The sequence below is a fragment of the Triticum urartu genome, chromosome 2, assembly GCF_003073215.2.
Source record: "Triticum urartu cultivar G1812 chromosome 2, Tu2.1, whole genome shotgun sequence".
In the NCBI taxonomy this organism is placed as follows: domain Eukaryota; kingdom Viridiplantae; phylum Streptophyta; class Magnoliopsida; order Poales; family Poaceae; genus Triticum; species Triticum urartu.
This window is the reverse complement of record NC_053023.1, coordinates 308,006,813-308,021,804: the sequence shown is the minus strand read 5'-3', so window position 1 is coordinate 308,021,804 and position 14,992 is coordinate 308,006,813.

The window sequence follows — 14,992 nt, the reverse complement described above, 5'->3', positions numbered from 1 at the left end:
CATCGGATTACCGTGGAACATGGGGTTGCCCGGTTGAACGATTCTGCCCTTGGTGACATCGACCAACTCGGCGCCCACGAAATGCAGAAGAGTGCAAGGAACGTTGGCGGTGCCCTGCGAAAACATGTACAGGGCCTCAGGGATGCCCAGTCAAAGGCAAGGAGATGAAGTCATCGGCCGAGAGGCTTGGTTACCGTGATGCCATCGAGCTCGGCTAATGTCGAGGCACCGCCAACGGCGGGCGTGCAACTGACGGAGGGGGCGCTTGCTGGCGAGGTGCCGGCCAGCGTACACCCGGGTGCATTAAGCTCCAATGCCCGTGCCGGCGCCGGAGACATGAATACCTCCTCCGCCGGAGACACCAATGGCGCCGCCGGAGACACCAATGGCGCCGCCTGCGCGCTGTGCGAGTTGCTGGCCGTGAAGCTGGGAATCGGGGGAGGCCCCTGTTGGCCGCCCGCAATCCACGTCGTCAGCCCATGAATCAACGTAGGCACCATGGCGTTGAGCGTCGTTCCAAGTTGTTGTTGCACTTGCTCTTGGACAAGCTCCGGAATCCGTGCCACTTGTGCCTTGAGTTCTTCAACCTCGCGCGTCTGGCTTTCCGAGCTGGTCTTTTTCTCCTTCCGCACACCAGCGGTATAGTATGACCCCCATTTTGTGGACAAGCCTTTGCCGGCCACACGACCAGCTGATGTCGGCTTAGTGAGCTTATCCTTGTTTTTCATTACGTTCAACGCCCTATTTAAAGGGGTGTCGAAAGGGGAGTTCTTAGACGACCCCGCGCTACTGCTTTCAGTTTCCTGCGAAAGGAACGTGAACCATTTAGAAATATTGGGGATTAATTAGAGTGCAACCATATGGAGCTAATTACGCGGGGGTGTATTCCTTACCAGAAGAAGCTCAAGTGCCCTGGTCTTCGGATCCGTGGTAAGCTCCTTTGTTATCGGGTCCTCCTTGTACCGGGCCCTAACATAGTTCCTGGTCTTCTTGTCACTGCTGTATTTCTCGAAGCGGGGCGGTAGGCCTTTCTTGGCACGCTCCACGTCCTCCTTGTCCCATATAGGCTCCGCCACTCTGTAACCGCCGGGACCGAGTTTGTGTTCCCCTAAGTTCAACTCCCGCATTTCTTTCCCCCACTGACTTGATTCGGAGGTTGCACTGCTCTCGCACTTGATCTTGAACTCCGTGTACTCATCTTCGCTCATCAAAGGATATTTCGCCTTGATCTTCTCATAACTATCACCTTTATCAATCATTCTCTTCACCGCGCTTTTCCAAGTAGACAGGGCCGTGCTCATCTTCGTGAGGGCGGCACTGTTCACTTTATTCCCTGAGAGGCGTGTGTTTTCAAATTTGGCGGGGAACTTGTATCGTTCGTGCAGCTTCGTGAAGAGGAGGTTGCGCAAATTCCCTCGGTCCTTATGCCTAAGGTTCTCGGTGTTGATCGAGATGGTGCTCCGGAGAATGCACCCGAGCTGAAGCGAGTACCCCTTGACTATATGTTTGGGCTCCGTTGGATTCCTGTCGGAGTCCACTTGAGTGAATTCCTCCTTGAGGGTGCGGAGCGCATTCGGGCGCCGGTCCTTCCTTTGCTTCTTCGGTTGGCTGCCATCTGTGTGTGCGCTGCCATCATCAGTGGTGGCATCCTCGGCGGCACCATCAGTGGTGTCATCCCCGACGCCACTAGGGGTTGTGTAATCAGGATCGGTGTCTTCCGTGGTGTCCTCATAGCGGTGAGGTTGTTCCTCCATCTCCTGGGACAGCTCCCAGAATTTCTTGCCGCCCGAACCACCGGCCTCATCGTTGTGGGCCATGTTTCGCTCTAAATAGGAAAAAAGTTTGGTCAAAAAGTTGGTTATTGTCAAGGAACAAGATCATGGTCTCATCATTTAGGGTTTGTCCACACCGAGGCACCCTAAAAGCCTAAGCTTTCATCATTTAGGGTTTGTCGACGCCGAGGCACCCTAAAAGCCTAAGCATACATCATTTAGGTTCTCATCGACACCGAGGCATCCGGGGCAGCCAAGTTAAGTTTTCATCATTTAGGGTTTATCGATGCCGAGGCACCCTAGGTTGGGCCTAATCACTTGGCACTAATTACTTGGCTCTATTGCCACCTATGGTTTAATGCAGCAAGAATAAAGGGGCAGTTGATCCTACTTAACTAAGTACTAAGATACCCCGGCCCATGCATTAGTAGCAAGTACCTCATATGTCCGATTTTTAGCAAAGTCATGCTAAAATTCACGGAAAATCTCAGCATGACCTTTGCTGAAAATAGGACATATGGAGTACCCGAATTTGCCGGAACGGAAGTTAATCGACATTCCGGCAAACTCAAGGGCCTCTCGGGGTACCTGCAAAATCATCACGACACAATGGTCGGAGACAAAACCCAGCCACAGACCATATGGTCCTCTGCTTTCATATGGACAAAAATCAGCTCAACTTATGTGAGCTTCCATTCCAGATATAATATGTCACCCAACAAGAAATTATAGTGTATGGATCATGGCATTTTTTATTCTACATTTTTATTCTATGGATCATGCCAGGAAATTATAGTCTAAGTCATTTTCTGAAACATATTTTTGCCATGGCAATTTTGAATCAATAGACATACTTCTCAAAAGAGGCATGATCAAATTCTGGTGCCCTTGACTTACTAGTATTTATCTCTTATGACTGATGAATGTGCATTGAGTCCAGAAGCAAAGACTCTACAGTGAAATGAAAAAAACCTTGGAAATATATTTATGATAACTCTAAATGGATCAGAAGGTGTAGATGCACTTGTAAAAAAAAGTATGCATTTGCAGCAGCTTTGTTCTGATTATGACACCATTCTGTTAAGAAGGAAAAATAACATTATAATCCCAATTCATGGTTGACCAGTTCAGAACTAATGCACATTCACCACATAATATTATTTTGCAACCACTCAGTTTGTCCTTGACTGGGACACTTGAAGCACAAAACAACTAATGCAGAGCTAGGTCTACTTTGGTTCTGATGCATAGGTCTACTCTGGTGCATATGTGGGGTTTTTTACTTAGAAAATACAAAACTTCTATTATTGTTTTTATTTTTAACCAGAGCCTAACCACCTCTACACTTTACAAACTAATTCAGATAATCACTAATCAAGAAGATTGGTGATACATATGATGGAATTATCAGTTTAGTGTTCCACTATGATGCATTGGTTCACCTGTGATTTCCTGATGGCACTGGCCATACCTTTGGTCATTTTCGTTGTAAATATTCCAGAGTTTGACTGCAATGATGCTTAAACAGCAAGCTATTATCTTACTGATCTTGTACATATCTCCAAGTCTCTTGGGATCTTGTCCAATATTTTCTAAATGAGGCGATAGCTAAGGAAAACTAGTTCAGGCTTCTTGCTCCAGCTGGCAGACAAGTTAATGTAGAACTCTATTTTTTTCTTAGCTGGCACAAGTTTGTCTAGTGTGAACCTCAACTAATAAAATTGTTGTGTGTTAGGACCATACACTAGAAAGCCTCACTGTCTGGCTTTCAAACTGTTAACCTGTTGTACTGTAAGTATAAAAGATAACAAACTAACATATGGAGATTGTGAGAGAACCTAGAAAAATGCACTCCTCTTATAGTGATGCACAAACTAGAAACTATATACCAAACACACAAATAGAAACCCAGCTCCGGGAACTAGATTAGCATATTCAGTAAATCAACTTGTAGTGGGAAGTACAGCAAGTTAAATCAAGTAGTCAAAGACAATAGGATTAGTGTACTGGACCATGGAGCAGAGGTGGAGCGGAGACCGGAGTTGAGGTGGCCGGAGTTGAGGAAGACGACGGCGACCCGAGGAAGAGGACGAGGTGGATCCGGTGCTGTGCGGCTCCTCGGCGATGGCGGATCCGGTGCAGTCCCCCTCCTGGATCGGCTGCGATGCGAACAAGGACACTGTTACTGATCTGCTCTGCTCTATGTAGCAAATCGACAGTAGCAAAGAATAGACCTTCCCAGCGGCGAGGTCCCGATGCGCAACGCCGACGAGATGGCGGACCCGGCCTTGCTCCGCAGCCATGGCAGGAAAGCACCATCCTCCTTCACCTGCGAGGCAGCAAATTTGATTCAATCGACATTCAGCAAAGGGGCGGGGGGGGGATGGGGGGATTTCTTCCTCTCTTTCTTTGCTTGCGGTGAACCCTAGCTAGCCCAGATAGCTCACCTTGGGGATGGCTGTGAGGGGAGCCGGAGCGGGTGTGGAGCGGGTCGCAGGGGTCGTTGGAGCGGGCCGAGGCCGGCAGCGGTGGCGGCGGCTAGGAACCCTAGCTGTCGCGCTCGGGAGGGAGGTTGACGCAGGCGGGGCCGCGGGGGGAGGGGGACGGCGAGGGCGCGGGCGCGGGCGGAGGGGGGACGGTGAGGGAGGTGGTTAGGTGCGACGGGGGAAGCGAGCACGGCCGGGGACGGCGAGCACGGGGGAAGTGGTGGGCGGTGGTGGTCAGGCGCGGGTGAGACGAGGCAGGGGAGGGATTAGAGAGAAATGGAGATTTGGGATTTTAGTGTGGGGGAAGCTTAGCAATGGCGCACCACCTAGGGGTGTGCCATAAGTACATCCATAGCAATGGCGCACCACCGAGGGGTGCGCCATAAGTAATTTAATCTAGCCCGACTTGTCAGGTTATATACAACCTAACCCTATCTACAACAGACCTCGCCCACTAGCCCGACTGGTCAATACGCAACACACACACCAGGAGGTCCTGGGTTCGATTCCGAGGCTCCCCAATATTTTTTTACGCATTTTAAATCCTGTTTGATATTTATTTGTGTTTAAATATGTTCAAACTTGTTTAAATCATAACAGTAATATTTTTTTATAAAAACAATAATAACCCCCCAGGGGTGCGGGGGGCCGGGTGCTCGTCGGCGGCGGTGGAGCGGGGGAGGGTTGCGGTGGGTCGTCGGCGGCGGTGGAGCTAGCTAGCGGGGGAGGGTGCGGGTGGGATCGAGATCGAGATGGAGGGGGATCGAGATCAAGTGTCCTCATGAATTCAAAAAGTGCCCACGAAATTTAAAAATATTCATGATATCAAAAAGTGCCCATGAAATACAATCGAGAAATGAAGGCTACAATTTAAATACAATCGATCTTAGCTAGCTATCTGTTCACAATCTTCTTGCCCTTATTTTTCGGAAATGGAGTTCTTCTGTGGAACGGATGTCCTTTAGGTAGGGTGGTCCTGCTTCTTCTTGTGGTGTATGCTGCTACTTCATCGTCGTCGTCATGTTCGATCTTCGGGTCGCCGTACTTGTCGAAGTCTTGCTCATTGGCTACTCCATCCATTCCGATGATCTTCCTTTTGCCTCTCCTCACGACAACACGACTGGGCTTTGACGGATCGGTAATGAAGAAGCATTGGTCCACTTGTGAAGCCAGTACCCATGGCTCATTTTTCGCGGTGACGTTTGCGCCCGTGGTCTTGGATTTGGCTTCGGGTATAACCATGGTGGTGAAATACCGGTCTTCTTTTAGGACGCTCTTGACCCATCTGACACGGAACATCGGGACCTTCTCTCCAGCGTAGCTCAGCTCCCAGATCTCCTCGATCCTTCCGTAGTATCTGTCCTTGTCGTTACCGGTGTAGGATTCCATTGTTACCCCGGAGTTCTGATAACCATCGCTCTTCATGTCCTTGTCCTCGGTGTAGAATGTGTAGCCATTGATATCGTACGCCTCATAGGTCATCAGGTTGTGCTCGGCGCCCTGTGACAAGGCGAATATGAGTTGTTCTTCCGCGGAAGAATCCTCATGTAAAGGGTACGACAGAAACTTCTGCTTGAACCAACGCGTGAAACATGAGTTGTGCTCTTTGAGTATATCTCCGTCCGTCCTCTGTTGGCCTCGGTCATTGTACGTCTTCTCAATAAAGGTTTTGTGCTCTACCACCCAAGGATCGACCACGTCTATGTGTTGTAGCGCGACTAGGTTTGCTCTTTCAAAGTCGGCGAGTCGACCCTTGAAGTCGACATGCATTTCGCGGCGACCCTCACGGTGACCCCATCCAGCGAGCCTGCCGAGGTGCCTGTTGACGGGCAGACCAACGGGGTTCTCGATGCCTAGATAATTCGTGCAGTAGGAGATGCGCTCTTCGGTCAGAAAGCCCCTGGCTATACTTCCCTCTGGACGTGACATGTTGCGAACGTATCCTTTGATGACACCATTCATCCTTTCGAACGGCATCATGCTGTGCAGGAACGTCGGCCCGAGTTGGATGATATCCTCCACGATATGGACCAGCAGATGCACCATAACATCGAAGAATGTGGGCGGGAAGTACATCTCAAGCTCGCATAGTATCACCACGATCTCTTCCTGTAGCCTTCTGAGTTGCCTCACGCCAATCGACTTCCGAGAGATGACGTTGAAAAAGTTGCATAGGCCAAATAGCGTTTCACGGACGTGCGCGTCCATGATCCCACGGATTGCAACTGGAAGTATCTGCGTCATCAGCACGTGACAGTCGTGAGATTTCATCCCGCTGAACTTCTGCTTCGTTGGGTCTAGGTATCTGCTTATCTTCCCCGTGTAACCGTAAGGAAGTTTTACTCCTAGGAGGCAGGTGAAAAACTGCTCGATCTCCTCCTGACTTAGAGTGAAGCACGCGGGTAGTCATTTCCGGTCTTCTTGGCCTTTTTGCCTTTGCGACGACTTTCTGTGTCCTGCTTCGCCTCATCATCATCATCATCATTAGCGTGAAGCTCCTTCCTGATGCCCATTGATTTCAAGTCTGCCCTTGCTTTCGGCCCATCTTTGGTCCTCTCTGGCATATTGAGCAGGGTACCAAGCAGACTCTCACACACGTTCTTCGTGATATGCATGACATCAAGGCTGTGAGGCACACGGTGGATCTTCCAGTACGGCAAGTCCCAGAAAACAGACCTCGTTTTCCATACCTTGAGCAGCGGCTCTAGCGCCTTTCGCTTCTTTCCCGGCTCTGGCGCCTTTTGCTTCTTTCCCGGCAGTGGGCAGTCTTTCCAATTTTTCAACAGCTCATCTATTTCCTCGCCGCTCCTCGTACACGGGCGTTTTCGGGGTTCGGTTTCACCATCGAACAGATCCTTGCATTTCCTCCACGGGTCATCGTCGCGAAGCCACCTTCGATGTCCCATGAACACGGTTTTCAAAGACCCGGGATCTCTATCTAGCTGGCAATACGTTGTGTCATCCATGCACCTTACGCATCCAGAAAATCCGTGGACTACCTGCCCCGCGAGATATCCGTAGCCGAGATAGTCGTGCACCGTCATGAGCAGTGCGGCTCTCATAGGGAAATATTCTTTCTCTGCGGCGTCCCACGTATTGGCTGGCGTTTTACACAGCGTGTCTAGCTCCTCCTTCAGCAGCCCCAGATACAGATTGATGTCGTTACCTGGTTGTTTCGGCCCTTCAATTAGCATACTCATGTGAATGTACTTCCTCTTCATGCACAACCAGGGGGGAAGGTTGTACATCCACACAAACACAGGCCAGGTGCTATGTGTGCTTCTCTGGCTGCCAAACGGATTGACTCCATCCGTGCTTGCGCCCAGCACCATGTTCCTTGGATCCTTCCCAAATTCTGGGTATTCGAAGTTCAACGCTTGCCACTAGCTCGCATCCTTAGGGTGACTCAGCATCTTGTCTTTTTTATTTATCTCCGGATCATTTCCGTCATCTTCCCGCTTCTTCTCCTCCCTATCCGCGTGCCAACGCAGGAGCTTTGCTACCTTAGGGTCCGTGAAATACCGCTGCAGACGAGGAGTGATCGGAAAGTACCACACTGATTTTCAAGGAGCTTTCTTCCTCTTCTTGTATCGAGTGATGCCGCACACCGGACATATGGTAGACTCCGCGTGCTCGTCCTGATAAATGACACAATTGTTCATGCACACATGGTATTTCACATGTGGTAAATCCAGAGGACACGCGATTTTCTTCGCCTCCTCAAAACTGGTCGGTCACTTGTTCCCCTTGGGAAGACGTTCGTGCAAGAATGACATGTTCTCGTTGAAGCATGCGTCGGTCATTTTGTGTTTTACCTTCATCTCCAGAGCCATGAGCGTTACTTTCAGGCGGGTATCCTCGGGCCTGCGTCCTTCATACAATGGAGTAACCGCGTCTATCTCCAGTTGATCCAGCTTGGCTTTCTCTCGGGCGGCAGCTCTTGCGTTATCCGTCTGCTTGAGAAGCAGCTCTTGAATATGAGGGTCCTGCACCTAGCCTCCATCGTCGTCTGCTCCGGCATCTTCATCTTCATGATCATGCCCTTCGTCTAGATCTTCCTCATCATCATGTACGACATCTTCTACATGATGACTGTGTACAGCATCACCGTCGTGATAATGTCCTGGAGATTCTTCGTCTTCTCGCCCGCCCTCGCCGCAGTGGTACTTGTCTTGTTGCCCTTCCTCATTTCTTGCCCGGCCCCGGCCATGGACGACTTCATAGTCATCTTCATCACCTTGCCACCGATAGCCATCCATGAAACCACGCAAGAGCAGGTGGTCCCGCACCTGCCCGGAATCCGGGTCCGCAATAAGGCTCTTCAGCTTGCATCTTTGACACGGACATCTTATCTCCGTCTCATTCTTTTGAAGCATCTCGGCCTTCGCGGAGCTCAAAAACCTATTCACGATGCCTTCAGTCATCGTGCGGACCATGGTCGCCTGCGGAGTAGAGCAAAAAGATATTTTAGAACCAAGAAAAAATTGGCATGACCTTCCCTAAAAATAGGACCAAAAAGAATGCATAGTGCCAAAATTCTCGCCGAAACGGAAATGAATCAAAACATTCCGGCAAAATATTGGCAACTATCGCATTTCAAATACCTGTACCTTCAAACACAAACATATATGCAACACCACAAACACATGCAACACCACAAACATACATAGATCTAGCTAGGCCACAAAAAGTGCATGTGCACATTGTTGGAGCGAGCTAGGGAGAAAAAAAGTAGATCTACATCATGAAGATAGCTTTCCCCTTACTTACCTATCAAAAAAAGGTAATTTCACCACTTAATTTTGATGAATCTATGTTGGAAATGAGGTGAGGAGGAGGAGGCAGCCGAAAGCTTGGAGAAGGAGGTGGAGGGAATGAAGTGGGGAAAGTGAGTGGGTAGGTGTGGGGCTGTCTAAAATATCTTGTTGGGGTCCCAGGTTACTAATGGCACACCCCAAGGAAATGCGCCATTAGTAACCCTGGTTACTAATGGCGCACCTGCAGGTGGTGCGCCATTAGAAGTTTTGCAAAAAAGTAAAAAATATAAATATATATACTAATGGCGCACCGTGTAACAGTGCGCCATTACTAGTTTAAACTAGTAATGGCGCACTGTGAAACGGTGCGCCATTAGTAGTTTTGCAAAAAAAGAATAAGAAAAAAATTACAGTAATGGCGCATTCTCTGCCTGGTGCGCCATTACTAGTTAGAACTAGTAATGGCGCATTGTCGACCTGATGCGCCATTAGTATGTATGGAAAAATGGAAAAAAATTAATACTAGTGGCGCACCCTGTTCCTGGTGCGCCATTAGTGTCTTCCACACTAATGGCGCATCACCAACAGGTGCGACATTAGTATATAGTAGTGGCGCACTTCTACCCTGGTGCACCATTAGTATCAATCCTATCTATAGCCCTTTTCCTAGTAGTGATAGACTCGGACCGCGGGCACGATCTTGTGCATCCTGCTAGTGAGGTAAGTCTTTCATGTCTTAAGGCGTATCCTCTAGTTGCTTGTTCAAGGAGGATATCTAAAGTTTACTATTTTTTATTTTTTTAGGTATGGACAAAGAAAGCAGAGCGAATTCAATGTTCGGCTCCGCTGCCCGAGGAACCATTCATCCTGCTCCTTGCAAAGATGCTGGTCCCGACGCCCTATCAGGCGCCGGAGAAGAAGGCCAAGAAGATGGCCAAGGGGGTCCGGAGTGGCCCCCGCCGCAAGGGAACTTCGGACGTGTCGTCCGAAGACAAGACTCACTCCTCCGCCGCCGAAGACGATGACGACGAGGAGGAAGAAAGTAACTCTCCCCCTGATTGGGGGGAGAAGAGGGCGGCCTCCGTAAAAATCTGGAGGCGGAGGCACCAAAGAGGGGGAAGGGCCCCTTTGCAGATAACTCCGCGTGGGACGTTGACAGCAGCCCGAAGCGACGCCCCCGAAATAAGCCCCCGGCCGCATGGTATGTACTACAAACCGGCGTACGTCCATGTACCCAGCCTCTCTTCTTCATGGTATCAACATGCTTAATCATGCTATGGCAGTCCGGCCCATGACAGCTCCCTGCGATCCTCATCGGAAGGTTCGCTGGATTCGAAGGCGATGGCCAGCGAGTCTCCGCCGGCCACTCACTCTCCCAAGGCCAAGGGCGACACCAAGGTGCTATCTCGAAGGACCTTCCCAAGCCAAGGGGAGGTTCAGAAGGCCGTCAGGGAGGCGACGGAGGGCGAAACCTCGGTCGCCGAACACCTGGGGGAGCAGATCCCCATGTTGACCAGCTATGGGGGCCGTGTTCAGTTTGGCCCCCAACCGGATACGGTTCCGGAGACCTATACGGCTCTGGAATCCGGAGAGTAGCCTCCGTAGAGAGAAGGAGGTGTGCCTATCCCGCTGGTGACCTCTGTCCAACCAGAGGCATCGGATAATCTGTTGGAAGTGCTACGAGGCAGTTCCATTGTGGATGAACACCGTGTCCTTATGGGTACGGTGATTGAGAGGGTTCAGTCCGTCAAGAGCGGGCTAACCGAAGCCTGCAGTAGCTTTGCTGACAGGATTTGATGTAAGCAGCGTAAAAGAGAAAGTCCCAATATAGACAGTGTAGCCCCTGAGACATTGTCCGGTGTTCAGAAAGAAAATCCAGACAGAGGAAAGTAATGTTTGCAGGAAAAACTAAATATGTGTTATGAACACAGGTGTCGCTGCTGGCCGCCACCTCTCATGCCGCTGAGGTCTTCGGACTAAAGCAGAGTCTGGACCGGGCCGAAGAAGAGCTCTACCTTGTGAAAAGGCAGCTGGAGAACAAGCAAGGTATGTGGAGACTTGCTATATTTTTGGAAAGAATAAACGATGTATATTGATTGTAGTGCCGTGGTATTTGTAGGAGCGGCGACTCAGGTTGAAACCCTCAAGAAAGCGCTGTCCGAGGCCGAGGAGAGGGCGGTGAAGGAACGAGCCGTACAGAAAAAGCATGAGGTCTGGGTCAGGAAGGTCCAACAGGAGCTCCAGGATGCTTCAAAGAAATACGAGTCCGTGGAGCGTCAACATGCGGACCAAGAATCTGAACTTGAGAAGGCCTGCCAGAGCGCACAAGAGGCCCGGACCGAAGCTCAAGGCGCCCTCCAGGAAATCCAGGAGGCCAAAAAGATCGTGGCGGGTAAGGCTTTTATTATGCAAAGCAAGTATGTGGAGAAGAGATATCTCTTACTGACCCGTATTTGGAGTTCTGCAGGGGTGTTTGCGGATCTGCCGCGGAGCGTTTCTGACCCTGTTGTATTCTTCCAAGACGGAGGGGGGATCTCAACGGAGAAGTTGTTCTGGTCACAATACCTTGCGCCAGAACATCCTGTGCCCTTGAGCGACCAGCTAAAACAGCAGGTCGAGCTGCATAAGGTGGCCGAACTGGCCATGAAGGGCTTGATAGTCCGGCTGTGGCCAACCGAAGTTATCCCAAGCAGCTACTTCGGTCTCGTGAAGCGGCCAGTTGATGTCTGCCCTTGGCTTGATGCCATCAAGCGGTCGGTTTGTATCGAAGGTGCGCGGATGGCCTTCGCCTGTGCCAAGATGTAGTGGGAGAAGATGAATGCTGCCACGGTCGCGACCGAAGGACCGCCTGTGGGCATGGAGTACCACACGCCCGAGCAATATTTTAGCGAAGTCCTTGAGGGATCCATCATTGTGGCAGAGCAGTGCACGAAGGATGTAATCTTTGAATGAATATTGTTATATCGTCTCGCCCTGTATAAAAACAAGTTCGGCTATGTAATATAATGTTTGTTTAATATTTTACCTCCTGCGCGGCCGTGTTTATGAAATTTTGAGAGTTGGCCAGTCATCGGCTTCAGCCCCCACGTAGGTAGTAAGGGAGTGTTCAGGATGGAATCTAAACAATCTTGATCCAATTTGGTTGGTCCTTGAAGGAGGTGTTTAGCGCAACGAACCAGGCAATCGGACAATGTGGCTTTATCACTCTCACTTAGCCATAGGAGTTCTACAATTAAAATTTTAGGTGCAACCCCTAGTGTCCGAACTAGGGTACTATAATCACCTGATCGGGTAAAAAGCTGATTCATCGCATAATGCAGCAAAATTCGCTAATGATTTGAACCCTTCGAAGAGCTGACCGGCTCTTGCCGCATCATGATTGTCAGTTTTCGGCTTTCTCTACTGAGCTGCTCATCCGGATGAACCAGGACACAGTCGCAGTAGTTCTCCCTTTACTACCCTAGCCTATACAGCGGAACATAATGTTGTAAGCACAAAAGCCGGGCAACCCAACTATTGACCAAAGACATGATTCGGAGCCAATGCATATAATGCTAAATTCGGGGTGCCGAACTATGTTGTAGAAAGTGTTCAGACTTTGTTGCCATATTATGGGTCGTGACGAAGCCCCTAATAGATTAAAGCGTACCAAAGTGTACGGTCGCAACTTTGAGAAAAGTCATCAAAGAAAAAGGGAAAAAAGGGGTAGTAAGCCAGTGCCACAAACTATTTCCGTTATAGTTTGATTAATATGTCAAAGCGTATTCGTACAAGAGGTGCGATAAGCAACCAGGCTATTTAACATGCCCTAACCAAGGGTCAATTGCTTGCTGGACCTGAAGGCAGGTAGAGTGATCATTAAAGAGACCATTTAGGAATTCCCTTGTACACAAGTGTTTCTTGCCATCTTGGTATATCCATCCTGCCGAGAGGACCGATGATCAGGTCGTCAGAAGAAACCTGCGGAAAAAAGGACCTAAAAAGGATAAAAAGGAAAAATGGAAAGTATGTGTGTCCAGGAGCGGTCGAGCCATATTATGGATCACAAGATTGTTATGCCTCCGTCTATGCCCATGGTATTTTGAGTGCATAGTTATGTACGCATGGTACGAATGCCGCTTCTTGGTTGGGACGGGGACAGAGGCTGAGTTGCTAGTCAAGCTCTTGACGAGTTGGGCTATCCTGCTGCAGAGTAGTCCGGACACGTTTGATAGTGTCTGATAGTTCGGCCGGCGAATTAAGATTCTGCTTGAAGAGGCTGCTCTGTACATCTGCTGCTAACGCGGCAGTGTGCTCCTCGGTACGGAGGGAGCGTTCCGTGTTCCCATTGATTGTTATGATGCCGGGTGGGCTGGGCATCTTGGGCTTAAGATAATCATAGTGTGGCACTGCGTTGAAGCGTGCAAATGCGGTTCGTCCGAGTAGTGCATGATAGCTGCTGCGAAATGGGACGATATCAAAGATCATCTCTTCGCTTTAGAAATTGTCCGGAGATCTGAAGACAACCTCTAGTGTGATTGAGCCTATACAGCGGGCCTCTACACCTGGTATGAGTCCTTTAAAGGTAGTCTTTGTGGGCTTAATTCTGGATGGATTAATGCCCATTTTGCATGTTATATCCTGATAGAGCAGGTTCAGGCTGCTACCACCATCCATGAGGACTCGTGTGAGGTGAAATCCAGCAATGATTGGGTCGAGGACCAGTGCAGATGAACCGCCATGATGGATACTGGTCAGATGGTCCCTGCAATCAAAAGTGATCGGGCAGGAAGACCATGGGTTGAACTTTGGGGCGACTGGCTCCATCGCGTAGACGTCCCTGAGCACGCGCTTGCGTTTTCTCTTGGGGATGTGGGTAGCGTATATCATGTTTACCATTTTACCTTTGGGGGGGGGACTTCTTCTGTCCCCCTGTGTTTGGTGGCCAGGGCTCCTCGTCATCGTCTACACTTTGCGACCCCTTCTCCTTGTTCTTGGCATTTAACTTGCCGGCCTATTTAAAAACCCAACAGTCTCTGTTGTTGTGATTGGCTGGTTTGTCTAGAGTGCCGTGTATCTGGCACGGGCGATTGAGTATGCGGTCCAAGCTGGATGGACCCGAATTGTTCCTTTTGAACGGCTTCTTCCGCTGGCCGGACTTGGAGCCGCTGAATCCGGCATTGGCCGCCGTGTCGTCGGTATTGTCACCATTGTTTTGACACTTTTGTCTGTTGCATCAGGGCTTGCCGTTGCAATTCTTGGCTTCCGGAGAGCCAGGTTTCGCTTGCACTGTTATTTCTACGAGCTAGCCCGCTATCTTCGCCCGTGCAAAAGTGGTTCATAAGTGCCGTTAGGGCTGCCATGGACTTCGGCTTCTCTTGGCCGAGGTGTCGGGCGAGCCATTTGTCCCAGATGCTGTGTTTGAAGGCTGCCAAGGCTTAGGCATCCACGCAGTCGACGATCTTGTTCTTTTTAGTTAAGAGCCTAGTCCAGAGTTTCCTGGCCGACTCTTCGGGCTGTTGAATTATGTGACTTAAGTCATCGGCATCCGGAGGTCGAACATCTGTACCTTGGAAGTTGTCAAGGAAGGCTTCTTCCAAGTCCTCCCAGCTGCCAATGGAATTTTCGGGAAGGCTGTTCAGCAAGTGTCGGGCTGGCCCTTTGAGTTTTAGGGGGTGGTATTTAATGGCATGAAGGTCATCGTCGTGGGCCATATGAATATGGAGAATGAAGTCTTCAATCCATACCGCGGGGTCTATGGTTCCATCCTATGATTCGATATTCACGGGTTTGAACCCTTCTGGGAATTCATGTTCCATTACTTCATCAGTGAAGTAGAGAGGGTGTGCGGCGCCTCTATATTAGGATAGTTCGTGACGTAGTTCGGATGGAGCCCATCTGCGGATTTCGGCTCGGACATAATTGTACTTGCCATGCTCGGCTTGATAGCCGTTGTCGCGCGTTGAGGCACGCCCACGTGATCCGTAGATCGATCTGG